The 12,505-nt window shown below is 49.1% G+C and overlaps 1 protein-coding gene across 5 annotated transcripts in view; it reads left to right on the forward strand.

The window, feature by feature from the left end:
* Positions 1–555: 555 nt before the first annotated feature.
* LOC118144345 (uncharacterized) overlaps positions 556–12,505 on the forward strand; it is a 48,699-nt gene continuing 36,749 nt past the window's right edge. For 3 of the 5 annotated variants that reach the window (XR_004729098.3, XR_013522400.1, XM_078338130.1), the window contains exons 1-3: positions 1,157–1,312; positions 1,708–1,767; positions 9,319–9,460. The gene's annotated coding sequence lies outside the window, so the exon portion shown is untranslated. Of the gene's footprint in view, positions 786–1,156; positions 1,313–1,707; positions 1,768–6,734; positions 6,829–9,318; positions 9,461–12,505 lie in introns of those variants that run through there. The other 2 variants (XR_013522398.1, XR_013522399.1) reach the window with 2 other exon arrangements.

The following is a 12,505-nucleotide window of genomic DNA, read 5'->3' on the forward strand; positions in this document are numbered from 1 at the left end:
AAGATTTTTTGTATTTGTGTTTTCAGTAGAGACAGGGTTTCACCATGTTGGCCAGGCTGGTCTTGAACTCCTAACTTCAATTGATCCACCCACTTTGTCCTTCCAAAGTGCTGGGTTTATAGGCAGGAGCCACAGGGCCGGGACGGATGTATATAGTTTTAAGGAATGCATTTTCACCTTTGCCCTTCCTGGTTTTTAATTTTTTCTCCCCCTGCCTCTGAATTGTTTCTTGGGCATTTTTCACTCCAACCAGAGGGTACATTTTTTGGCAGGAGGGGCTGTGCCAGCCTGCCCCTTTGACTCACCATAGCACAGAATGTCGTCACCTCCACTTATTTCAATTGATGCTCCTGAAGAAACAGTATCTTTTTATTCCCTCCTGGAGCTCCCCTTTTCCCTATGCTTGGGCCCTGTGTCTTGAAGGGGGCTCACCTTCCTGAGCTCTGTGATTGATTATGTGATCCAGGTCTGGACAATCAGAGCATTCCATTCCATTCTCAGATTATTGATTGGTTAGGAGACAACCACATGACCTGAGCTTAGCCAATGAGAGGCAGTCCCTGAACTTTAGGGGAATTAACAGGAGATTTGGGCTGGACCTGAAAGATATAAAAGACATAAACCAAGGAGGTACTAGGCCACCCTGTGGAGGGAGTCTGAGGATGAAGCCTACTTCTACTGAGGACAAGAGAGCTGCCATGAGGTGGAAAGAGATGTGTGCCTGACAATAGCTGAGCTCTGGATCCAGCCTTCCGGATCACCTGCTGTCATCTGGCTTTTTCAGGGTGTGGAAGACAGATCAAGTCTAAAGTCTTAGGTGAAACTGCTAAGAAGAAGAGACCGTCTGTCAATCTTTTCATTTAATGGGAAAACACCAGGCAGTGTGGGAAGTGTCTCTATCTCTGGGTATTTGTGGTCTATGTGGTACTTGCCACTTTCCAAAAATGGCAACAGCCATATTTCCAATCCCACATGTTCTCCCCTAACCTCACCACTTCCCAAGCAAGAGATGGAGTCTATTTCCCCTCCCTTTAAGCCTGTGTAACTTTGTGATGACCTCAATGAATAGAATGAGGCAGAAATGACACTGCACTATTTTCAAGGTTAGGTCATAATAGCTAATAGGGCTTCCACCTGCTCTCTCCCTCTCTGTCTCACTCTTTTTCTCTCTCTCTTTCTCAGGACACTTGCTCTTGGAATGGAGCCGCCTTGTTGTGAGGAAGCCCAGTCCATGGGGAATGGCATATGTAGGTGTGCTGGCTGACAATCCAGTTGAGGTCCCAGGCAACAGCCGGCGTTGGCCACCAGACAGGTGAGTGACATGAGTGAACTGCCCTTCAGGTGACTCTAGCCCAGCCTTTGAGTCTTGTAGCTGATGCCAGTGAAACAGAGACAGGCTGTCCTCACCAAACTCTGTCCAAATTGCATATTCATGAGCAAAATAAGTGTTGCCATTGTTTCAAGCCACTTCATTCGACCAATAGATGTTCGCTATGCAGCAATAGATGAACCAAACAGGCATCTCCTATGCTGATTGCAACTAGATTTTTGCTATTTCATTGTGTCTTTTCTGAATGAGGAAGGGCGGAGGCTTCCCTGGCATAGCTTTTGTTTTCACCACTTGCTATACACAGTATTTCTTGTGTTTTAGTTTATTCCATCAGGGTGAGTTGATGAAGGGTAGGACTGATTGTCTCCATTTCACAGATGAGAAAACAGAGGCTCGGAAAGCTACAGAGCCTTACCCAGGGTGACTCAGTGGTGAAGGTAAGAGGGGATCTGGAAGCCACATCATTTCAGCCTTCTGTGGGTGCTCTGCCAAGTGAACCTCATGATTGGGTCTGGAGGGGACAATAAGGATCAGGGAATTCTTTTTTTTTAAAATTGAGGTGAAATTACCTAACAAAAGGAACAATTTTGAAGTGAACAATTCAGTGGTATCTAGTCATTCTCGGTTCCTCCTTTCCCCCAAGCCCTGGCAGCCACGGATCTGCTTTCTGACCCCTATGGATTTGCCTATTCTGGATATTTTATAGAAATGGAATCATATAATATGTGACCTTTATGTCTGGCTTCTTTCATTTACAATGTTTTCAAGGTTCATCCACTTGTCTCATGTATCAGAACTTCATTCCTTTTCATGGCTGAATAATATTCCATAGTGTGGCTAGACCACATTTTGTTTAATCCATTCATCTGTGAATGGATACCTAGGCTGTTTCCATCTTTTGGCCAGTGTGAGCAGTGCTGCTAAGAACATGCACACACACGTACTTGAGCACCTGTTTTAAATTCTTTTGTGTACATAGCAAGGAGTGGAACTGCTGGGTCATATGGTGACTTTATGTTTAACTTTTTGGGGAGCTGCCAAACTGTTTTCTCTAAGGCAGCGGATTCTCCCTTAGCTTCACGACCACAGTGAGTGAGCCAGTCTGAGCAATAAATGTATTGGGTCAAAGGGGAAAGAGAAGAAAGAGAGACAGTGTGAAAACCATATTGCATTCATTTGTTCAACAATTACTTGTTGAAGTTGATTCAACAGCAGGTGCGAAGGAAGTACAAGAAAGAAAAATGTTCTGCCGCCATGGAGATGTGAGATGATGCTCCGGCTGTAGTTGGAGAGAGACAATTTCAGTCACAGGTGCCATGAGGAGAATAAAGGGAGATTCCATGATAAACAGGGATCGGAGATGCTGTTTGGGGGGTTGTCAGCGAAGAACTGTCTTGGAGGCGACATTTAGACTAAGACTTGAAGGGTGAGACGGAGCCAGCTGTGAAGGCAGAGAGGATGGGACAAGAACAAAGGTCCGAGGCTGAGTGTCCTTAGCTTTCTTTGGTAGGCTCAAGTTCCAGCTCCATTACTAATTCCCCAAGGGATAGCCTCAGTTTCCTCGCCTTGAAAATGGACAGATGAAATATGAAATCAACCTAAGTACCCATCAATAGATGAATGGATAAAGAAAATGTGGTGGATATATACACGATAGAACATTAGCCTTCAAAAGGACAAAATCCTGCTCTTTGTAGCAGCGTGGACGGAACTGGAGGTCACTATGTTTCAGTGAAACAGGCCACGCTCACGAAGACAAATATTGCCTGCTGTCACTCATGTGGGCTAAAAATAGTGGATCTCATGAAGATAATAGATTGGAGGTTACAAGAGGCTGGGGAGGGTGGGGAGGAAGGAGGATGAAAACAGCTTGATTAATGGGTACAAATACATACTTAGATGGCAGAAATAAGACCCAGTGGTCAATAGAGCTGTAGGGTGGCTAGCGTTTAGATTAATTGATTGTACATTTCAAAATAGCTAGAAGAGAAGAATTCAAATGTTCCTGGAGTAAAGAAAAGAGAAATACTTATGGTGGTGGATACGCCAACGACCCTGATTTGATTATACAAATGGTCCACATGGACTGTAAAAATACATACAGCTATTATGTATCAATAAAAGTAGAAAATAATGATTACAAAATGGGCATCGTATCCAAAATCGACCCTACCTTCCTGGGCGGGGTAGAGACGATAATGCAGGGGAGATGACTGAGGCTCACAAAAGTGAAGATGCTTTCTCAAAATCGCAATTCAGTGAGAGGAGGGGCCAGGATTTGAACCCTGAGCTTTTGGAAATGTTCAGGATTAACCTGGTCTTACCAGTTGGGCGCGTGTTGGGGTTGGGGTCAGGGGCTGGTACAGCTGCGAGTTTGGGGAAACGGCCTCTGGGATGCTCCATGCTGTGAAGGAACACCACCTTCCTTCCTCTGAGGATACGGCGTGAGGGCATTTGTCTTCTTGCTTTCCAAGTGGGGGAGATGGGAATTGTGAGGTTTGCCAAACAGTGAGCCCAAGGTGGAGCCGAGCTCTCCTGGCTTCACTCATCATGCCAGCTTCCAGCTACCGCGGTCTTAGGGGGTGCTTGGTGCTGTGCTGAGCACTCTGGCATGCTGTGTTACTTCTAACACTCTCTGGGAGAGGTACTGTGATTATCCCCATCTTCCAGAGGAGATGACTGAGGCCCAGAGAAGTGAAGACACTTTCTCCAAGTCACAACAGTGAGGGGAGGGGCCAAGATTTGAACCCAGGCCCGCCTGCCTTTATATCCTGTGTTCTGAGTCTTGGGTTAAGTGTTGTGCTGCCTCGCATGGCCTCAACCGCAGGCTGGGCTCCGGGGATGCCATGGTCAGAGGAGGGGCTGCAGTCCCCAGAAAAGAGGGTGGCTCAGGAGCCCATAGGTACCCCAGCATGCAAACCCATGGGCACACACACACTCTGACACATGCATCCTCCAACTCAAATGGGTGGACATGCTTGGGAAAACCATGGAGAAAGTGAGGCCCACAGAGAGGGACCATGAAATCCTTGTCACTGCCGGGGCCACCAGCATGATCCAGACATGGAATTCTTCTCTCTCCCTCACTCTGTGTGTCTCACTCTCTGCAAAAAAGAGTCTTCACCAAGAGATGCGTTGGAAAAGGAAAGAAATGTGGTCAAGTATGTAGTCACGGCAGTGGGGCGAAGGAGATCCACGATGGGCACGTGTGTGAATGTGTTCAAGTGTGGGCATGAGTGCGAGTGTGTGAGAAAAGGCATCGGGGTGTGCAAGTGTCTTAGTGGTTGTGTGTGAACGAGTGTGAGTGGAGAGCGTGTCCTGGTGTATGTATGGTGTGTGCACGTGGATGTCGGCGGGTGCACAAGTGTGTATGTGAGTGTGTATGCGTTCTAGCATGAATGCTGTGAACATGTATGAGTGGTGTGTGTGTGCTGGACAAGGTTGGGGAGACTGAGACCTGCCTCGGGGGCAGGGGACAGAGGCTCCACAGGCTTCCTCCCCGACATGACTGGGGGACTCTGATTCCCAGGGAGACCTCTACTCTTGCTTTGGATGGGCATGAGGAGGTGAACGAAACTGCAGCCTCTCTTTCCAGAGCCCGAAATCTCATGACCTCTTTTTTCCCGGCCCTTCACTCCCTGCCTGGGTCCCGTCTCTCTGAGAGGAGTTCTCCAGCTGATCTGATGGACTGAGTGGCCCTTGGAAATAATAATGGTGGTAGCAATGGACACTCAGGAGCCTAAGTGCCAGGCACTGTTTTAAGTGCTGTATTCTGCTCCCAGCAACCCTAACAGGTAGTCACTAGTATCGTGCCCATTTTACAGACAAGGAAGCTGAGTCTATTTCAGGGCAGGGTCCTTGGGCTTCTTAACATAGGGGCAGGCGAACTTTTTTCTGAGGGGACGGATAGTAAATGCTTTAGGCTTTGTGGCCATAGCATGGGTCTTTGTCACAGCCGCTGCACTCTTCAGTGGTAACCACAACGCAGCCACGGAGATAAATGAACAGTGCTTGCTGGAGGGTTGTCGTGTACTGACCTCCAAGAGTGGTGAATGGTGGGATTTTAGGCACCACAGTAGATATGTTAGTGGGAGCTATTCATTCATTTGATCGCTAAGTCATTTATTGCATGCTGTGTGTCTGGCTCTGTGCTGTGGACAAGACAGACTCTGTTTCTCCCCAGTACACCCCATCTATTTGCTGGCAAGCCCCAGGCCTGTACTGGGGAGCCATAATCTCAGGGTACAAGCACTTAATCATGTGTTGTAAGCAGGGAAAGCTTCCTGGGGGGGGGGTGACATCAAAACTGGTACCCAAAGGATAATTGGTTGAGGAAGACAGTGGGGTGGGGGTGGGGTTACAGCAAGCCTCCCCCACAGTAAGAATGGGGGAAAGGCAAGAGGTCAGACAGGGCTGGTGCGAAGTGCATTTGACCACATATCTGAGATGTGGGTGGGGGCTTGTAGTCTCTGGTGTGGGAATGGGGAGCCATGGAGGGATTAAGCGGGTAAGCAGCCGTTTCCCTGGCTTCTGAAGGGGCCTTCTCTGGCTTCCATCCCCAGGCCCTGTTCTCACCTGGCACATAGAACTTGACTGTGTAGCCGCTGGTTGAGAGCAGGGACCCTTCGTGTTTTCTGCCCTGCCGCCCCCTGTATCTAACATTTCCTGCCACAAGCTAAGCCTTCCTACACAGCAGCAGCTATTAATCTTCACGTTATGTGTGTGTGCATATGACATTTGTCCCTCTCCTGCATGAGACTGGCGGCTACAGGAGGGCAAACGTGCTGTCTGTTTTATTCACGTCTGTATCCCCAGTGCCCAGCACAGCTCTGGGTACAGACCGGGTGCTCAGTCAATATTTATTGAACCTGAGATTTTATATCCTTGGCTGAGTCCTGGCTGATCATGGGGTGAGAGCCTTTTACCTGGCCCCTTAGGAAACTTCCCTTCCCTTCCCCTCCTCTTGTCCCAGAAGTTAATTAAGTGCTCTGCCTCTGGAGAGTTAATCCCATCATCAGCTGCACCCCCACCCCCAATATCAGCTGTGTGCTTACTTGTTTATGGTCCGTCAATTTCCACCCCCAATTAAGCTCTGGGACCTATCATCGTATGCACTGCCCACAGCCAACACATAATAGGTGCTCAATTAGCTTATGTTGAATGAATGACTTGACATCTCTGTTAATATCAACCTTGGCAAGGAAGAGAAGAAAGACTGAGAAAGTGTGATGGGAAGGGGTGATTTGGCAAGTTCACAAAGCAAGCTGGGGCTGGGCTATTCGCCGGGCAGCAGGGTGGCGTGGGAGAATGGAAGCACGCAGTGTCCCTCCTGCAGGGGTCATGGACACAGGCCTGTCGAGAGGCAGGGGCAGGGACACCATGGCGTTTGGCGTTTCTTCTCCAGGTGCAGCGAATCATGTTTGAGAGATGAAGCCACGCAGGGAGCCTTGCTTTCTGGCTGAGACCTTCCAAGCCAGCAGCCTCTGAGATCATCCAGGGTGGGTGTTTCAGTGTTTCTGACATCCTTGGCTCAGCCAGGCCATCTTGGTGACAGCTGCCTGGAGCTGGAGGAGAACAGGCCTCAATGTCCCCTATTATTGCTGGAACACTGAGTACCCCTGAAGTGGAGGGCAAGGCTGGCTCTGTCTGCGAGCGACAGGGCGCGGTAACTCAGCCACCTGGGACCCCAGCTGCTCAGGCCTGAGAGTGAGGTGCTGACGTCCTCCACCTCCCTTCCTGACGGGCACAGCCGCCTGCGCTGGTTCACCCTGCTGTCTTTACTGCCCCACCCGGCCATCTTAACTTCCTGCTTACCTGATGCCCTCATTATCCCAAAGGGTGGCTTGTGTGCCCTCACTGGCAAAGGTCTTTGTGACCCAGGCCCCCTCCAGCCCCTAGACCTCCCAAGTATCCTCTTCTTGGCTGCAATGAGCTTCCTTAGAGGCCAGCCAAGCCCAGCATTTTCTGAGACAGACCTGGGTCAAACCTGTGCCATGTGACTAGGCAAGTGACCTTCCCTCTCATCTGTTATAGAGGCTTGTCTCAGTGCCAATGTTCTGGGGTCGTTTTGCAGATTGTTTTAGGTCGGGATCTGGAGAAGAAAAGCCTGGGAGAGGGATGGGGTGTATAGGATTTATTTGGGGTGTGGGCTTGGAAGGAAATCCTCAAAGGGAGGAGAGACACAGGATAGGACCTGGGGAGGGGCTGAGCGAGGGGGTGGTTCCCTTCAAGAAATTGAAGCTCAGAGAGGCAGAGTGACTTACCCCACATCACGCAGCTAGTGAACAGAGAAGGATGTGTTGGAAACTGGGTTTCTTTGATGCCAAGTCTGTGCTTGGAGTCACCTCACTGCAGCTCAGTGACAGTCATCAATAATCATGTGATTGCCTGGGATTGAGTCAGGAGGAAATGTCAGGTGCAGGAGGGACCCAGTACCTTGCTGTGGGGTCTCTTTCACAGTTCAGTGTGCCTGCCCGTCAGCTGGTGCTGTAACGAAGCCTTCACTCCTGCGCTTTGCTTGGAGAATTGCCTTTAGATGCCTGGAGCTCCTTCCTGGAAGTGGCTTGGACTTGCATCTTCCTCCCCCAAATGCCTTGGGAGTGACCTGTAGCCATGTGGGGGTACAGAAGTTCTGTTCCCTTGCCTTGAAGTGGGACAGACTCTGAAGAGCAATTTAAACTCCAGAGCTTTCTGGGGATAAGCCTGGGTCAAGACCGCACCTGCAACCCCATCCTCGAGTAGCTTTTCTGCCTGCCCTGGTCCCCATCCCTTGGTCCCTTCTAGGTGTCACCTGAGAGCCTTCTCTCAATAAATCACTTGCATAAGAATTCTCTTCACAGGCTCTGCTTCTAGAGAAACTACCAAAACTTCCCAAAGACAGACAAACGTTTGGAAATGAACTGACCATGAGATAAACCCTTGGAAATGAACTGACCATGTAACCATAAATTGGGACTAAACACCCTGTTTTGATCAAGCATTTCCACGGTCTTCTCAACAGGCCAAGAAAATGTCTTGGAGATTCAGAAACAGCGGTCAGATGTTACTGACAATTGTTAGTAGGTCTAGGACAGGGCCTGGCATGGAGTAAGGTGTTTAATAAATATTTGCTGAGTGAAAAGCCTGAATGAGTAAACATTGCTGGTGCTGGGGAGGTGGGGGTTTCTGGAAAGAGAGAATGTAGAACAGCCTTCCTGGGGCGGATCCCCAGGAAACACGCAGGCTCAGGAACCAGGCTGGGCACATTGAAATGCGGGGTCAGGTGCTCAGATATTCATAGCTCCATCAGAGGCTTAGCCTAAGAGGCTGCAAGCCCCAGAGGAGTGCACAGACCCAGGAGGTAGTCGTGATCACAGCAAAGAATACAAGATCTTGTTAAACAGAAATCCCTCCTGGCAGATGGTCAGCTGGCTCCCGGGACCCAGACATGGGAAGGAAAGCCGTTTCCTACTGGGAATTCCAGAAGCCTTGAAACCAGGGGAGGACATTATGCCTTCATGACTTAAAACAACCATCATGATGATGATAAAAATGGCAAAGCAATTATCCAATGGTGGCTATAGCCAGGACTCGGCATGTAGGATGGTATAGAAGCCTCCCAATAACCCCTGCAAGATACACACTGCCATTCCCATTTCACAGATGAAGAAACCAAGGCTCAGTTAAGGAAAATGATGTGTCCAAGGTCACACTGCCAACAGGCGGTAGTTGAACCCAGGTAGCGTGACAGTAAAGCCTCAGCATTGTGGCAGGTGCTGATTTAAGAGGATAGTAGGGAAAGGGCTGGGTCCAACTGAGGCATAAAAATTATACAAATGGATGGTGAGTGGAGCTGGGAGGGGTACTGGGGGGCCGGGGGAGGTGGGGATGGTTACCGGATATGAAGAGAAAAATAGAAAGAACGAATAAGACCTAGTATTTGATATCATAACAAGGTGACCATAGTCAATACGACTTTAATTGTACGTTCGTTTGTGTTTGTTTTTGAGATGGAGTCTCTCCCGGTAGCCCAGGCTGAGGTGCACTGGTGCAATCTCTGCTCACTGCACCCTTCGTCTCCTGGGTTCAAGCAATTCTTCTGCCTCAGCTTCCCGAGCAGCTGGGACTACAGGCGCGTGCCACCACACCCAGGTAATTTTTTGTATTTTTAGTAGAGATGGGCTTTCACCATATTGTCCAGGCTGGTCTTGAACTGACCTCAAGTTACCCACCTGCCTGAACCTCTCAAAGTGCTGGGAGTACAAGTGTGAGCCACCATGCCCGACCTAACTGTACATTTTAAAATACTTAAAATAGTATAACTGGATTGTTTGTAACACAAAGAACAAATTGCCTGAGGGGACAGATGCCCCGTTCTCCATGATGTGCTTACTACGCATTGCAGGCCTGTATCAAAATATCTTGTATGCACCATAAATACAGCAACCTACTATGTACCTGCAACAATTAAAAATAGAAAAGTAAACAAAATTACAAAAATGTTGTAAACTCATAGAATATCTCTGGGTGGGTACAGAAGAGACTCATAGCGGTAGTTGCCATGAGTTGGACATGGAGGGAAGATTTTTATTCTAAAATTTTCCTAAATATTGAATAGTGAAGGGTTTATATTCCTAGTTGAAGTGTGGTGGGCTAGATCACAAAACTGGCCCCCATGAGGCATCCCTGTCCACATTCACACCCACCCTTTGCTGCCGATTTTGTGGTCCTTACCTGTTCTGACTCTGGGCACAGGGATGCAACTGGCTTTGACCAATGGGATGTTAATAAAAGTGACATGGGCAGAAGCCTGCAAATGACTTGTGCAATTAGGCTCGCTCTGACGCTGCCCTTCCGCAGGGCCATGAGGACACACTCAGGCTTACCTGCTGGGAGATGGAGGCTTGTGCAGCACAGCCAAACTGCCCTCGTCATCCCAGTGGAGGCCATCCCAGAGCAGCCATCAGCCAGCTGACCCAGACACATAAACAAGCCCAGTCATGACCAGCAGAGCTGCCTGGCCTGCTGTTCTGGTTTGGCTGTGTCCCCACCCAAATCTCATCTTGAATTATAGCTCCCGTAATCCCTACATGTCATGGGAGGGACCAGGTGGGAGGTAATTGAGTCATGGGGGCTGGTTTTCCTCGCTGTTCTCATGATAGTGAATAAGTGTCACAAGAACTGGTGGTTTTATAAAAGGGGCCATTCCCCTGCACTCCCTCTCTTGCCTACCACCCTGTAAAACGTGCCTTTGCACCTCTCTTGCCTTCCACCATGATTTCGAGGCCTCCCCAGCCATGTGGAACTGTGAGTCCATGGAACCTCTTTTTCTTTATAAATTACCCAGTCTTGGGTATGTCTTTATTATCAGCAGGAGAACAGACTAATACACCTGCTGACCACCACAACAGCAGTTTGGTTTTGTTTTAGAGGCAGGGTTTCATCTTGTCTCCCGGGCTGGAGTGCAGTGGTGCAATCAGCTCACTGCAGCCTTGACCTCCTAGGCTCCAGTGATTCTTCCACCTCAGCCTCTCCAGTAGCTGGAGCTACAGGACCATACCACCATGCACAGATATTTTAGCTTTTTAATTTTTTTGTAGAGGCAGGGTCTCAGTATGTTGTCAGCGTGGTCTCAAATGCCTGGCCCCAAGTGATCCTCCTGCTGTGGCCTCACAAAGTGCTGGGATTACAGGCATGAGTCACTGCACCTGGAAGATTTTGTGATTGTTTGTTACAGAGCATTACTGAGGCTATAGATAGCTAATATATGTAGGGGGGCATTGCACCTTCCAAGATAGCACGCACGCGCACACACACACACACATGCACACGCGCACACACACACACACACACACAGGAGTTTATAAGACAGTTTCTGTCCTGTAGAAGATACTGAAATCTGGAGGCTCTCCCACTCCCTGCAAAAGTCTTTTCCATTCTGACTTTGGTGCTTTCAGTGAAGCCATTTCTTCAAAATCAAATCACTCATTCATTTCTTCAGATCCCACCTTCTTCAGCAAGCCCTCCGAACCTCCGCAGTCCTCAGCCCGGCTGCCAGGGTGATTTCACTAACGTGCAGCATTATTACAAAGAGCAGCTCCAGTGCAGTCAGTGCTGACCACCGGCCAGGCACTGTGCAAGCCCCGTCTCACAGAGTCATCACTACACCCTGTGAGAGAGGCGTGCCTAGCATATTCCTCCAGATGCAAATTAGAGACGGAGACCCAGAGAGAATAAGTCTGCTGCTCAAGGTCTCACAGCAAGCGAATTCCAGAAGCAGGATTCAACCCTGCAGCTGCCCAGCTGTGCTCCTTGCACCCACCCTCATGACTTTCTCCCCTCCATGTTGAACTGTGGGCTGAAGGGAGCGGTCCTTTGATTAGATCTGAGTCAAGGGCAGGGAGGATAACACTGTCATTGGGTCACCCTGGCTTTGAAAAGTGCAATTTCCCCTCTAGTCCTCAGAACAGCCCTGTGAGGCAGGGAAATGGGGAAACAAAGACCACCTTTGAGGAATACACTGACTTGCCTAAGGTCACATGACAAGTCAGAGTGGGGACTAGAATCTGGGAGTCTCTTCTCTCCCTCTCTGTCCAACACTCATCAATCATGTATATACTGCACAACGTGGAGGTCTTTGTATTTGCTCACCCTTCCTGCCTCTGTGCCTGTGCTCAGCGTCTCCCCTCTCAGTGTGCCCTTCACTGCAGAGCAGACAAGCAGAGATGTGAGGGCAAGCATGCTGCGGACATTGGGCTATATGTTCCTCCTTCCTCCTTTCTATTTCCTACCCTCACCCTCCTTTCCTTCTTTCCTTCCTTCCTTCCTCCATACCTCCTCTCTTCTTTCCTTCTTTTCTTCCTTCCTTATTCCCTTTCTCCTTCTTTTCTCCCTCCCTTCCTTTTGTCCCTTCTCCTTTCCTTCCTTCCTTCCTCCCTTTCTTCCACTCTCTCTCCTTCCTTTCCTTCTTTTCCCTCCCTTCCCTTCTCCCTCCCTCCCTCCTTCCCTCCTTCCCTCCTTCCCTCCTTCCCTCCTTCCCTCTCTCCTTCCTTCTTTTTCCCTCTCTCCCTCCTTCCTTTCTTCCTTTCAAAGTTTATTCTGCAAATATTCACTGTGCACTCACTCTCTGCTAGGCACGCTGCCTGACTCTGGAGATGCAATGGGAATGAAACAGACGTGGACCTTGGCCTTGATCTT

The sequence above is a fragment of the Callithrix jacchus genome, chromosome 9 (genome assembly GCF_049354715.1).
Source record: "Callithrix jacchus isolate 240 chromosome 9, calJac240_pri, whole genome shotgun sequence".
Lineage (NCBI taxonomy): Eukaryota > Metazoa > Chordata > Mammalia > Primates > Cebidae > Callithrix > Callithrix jacchus.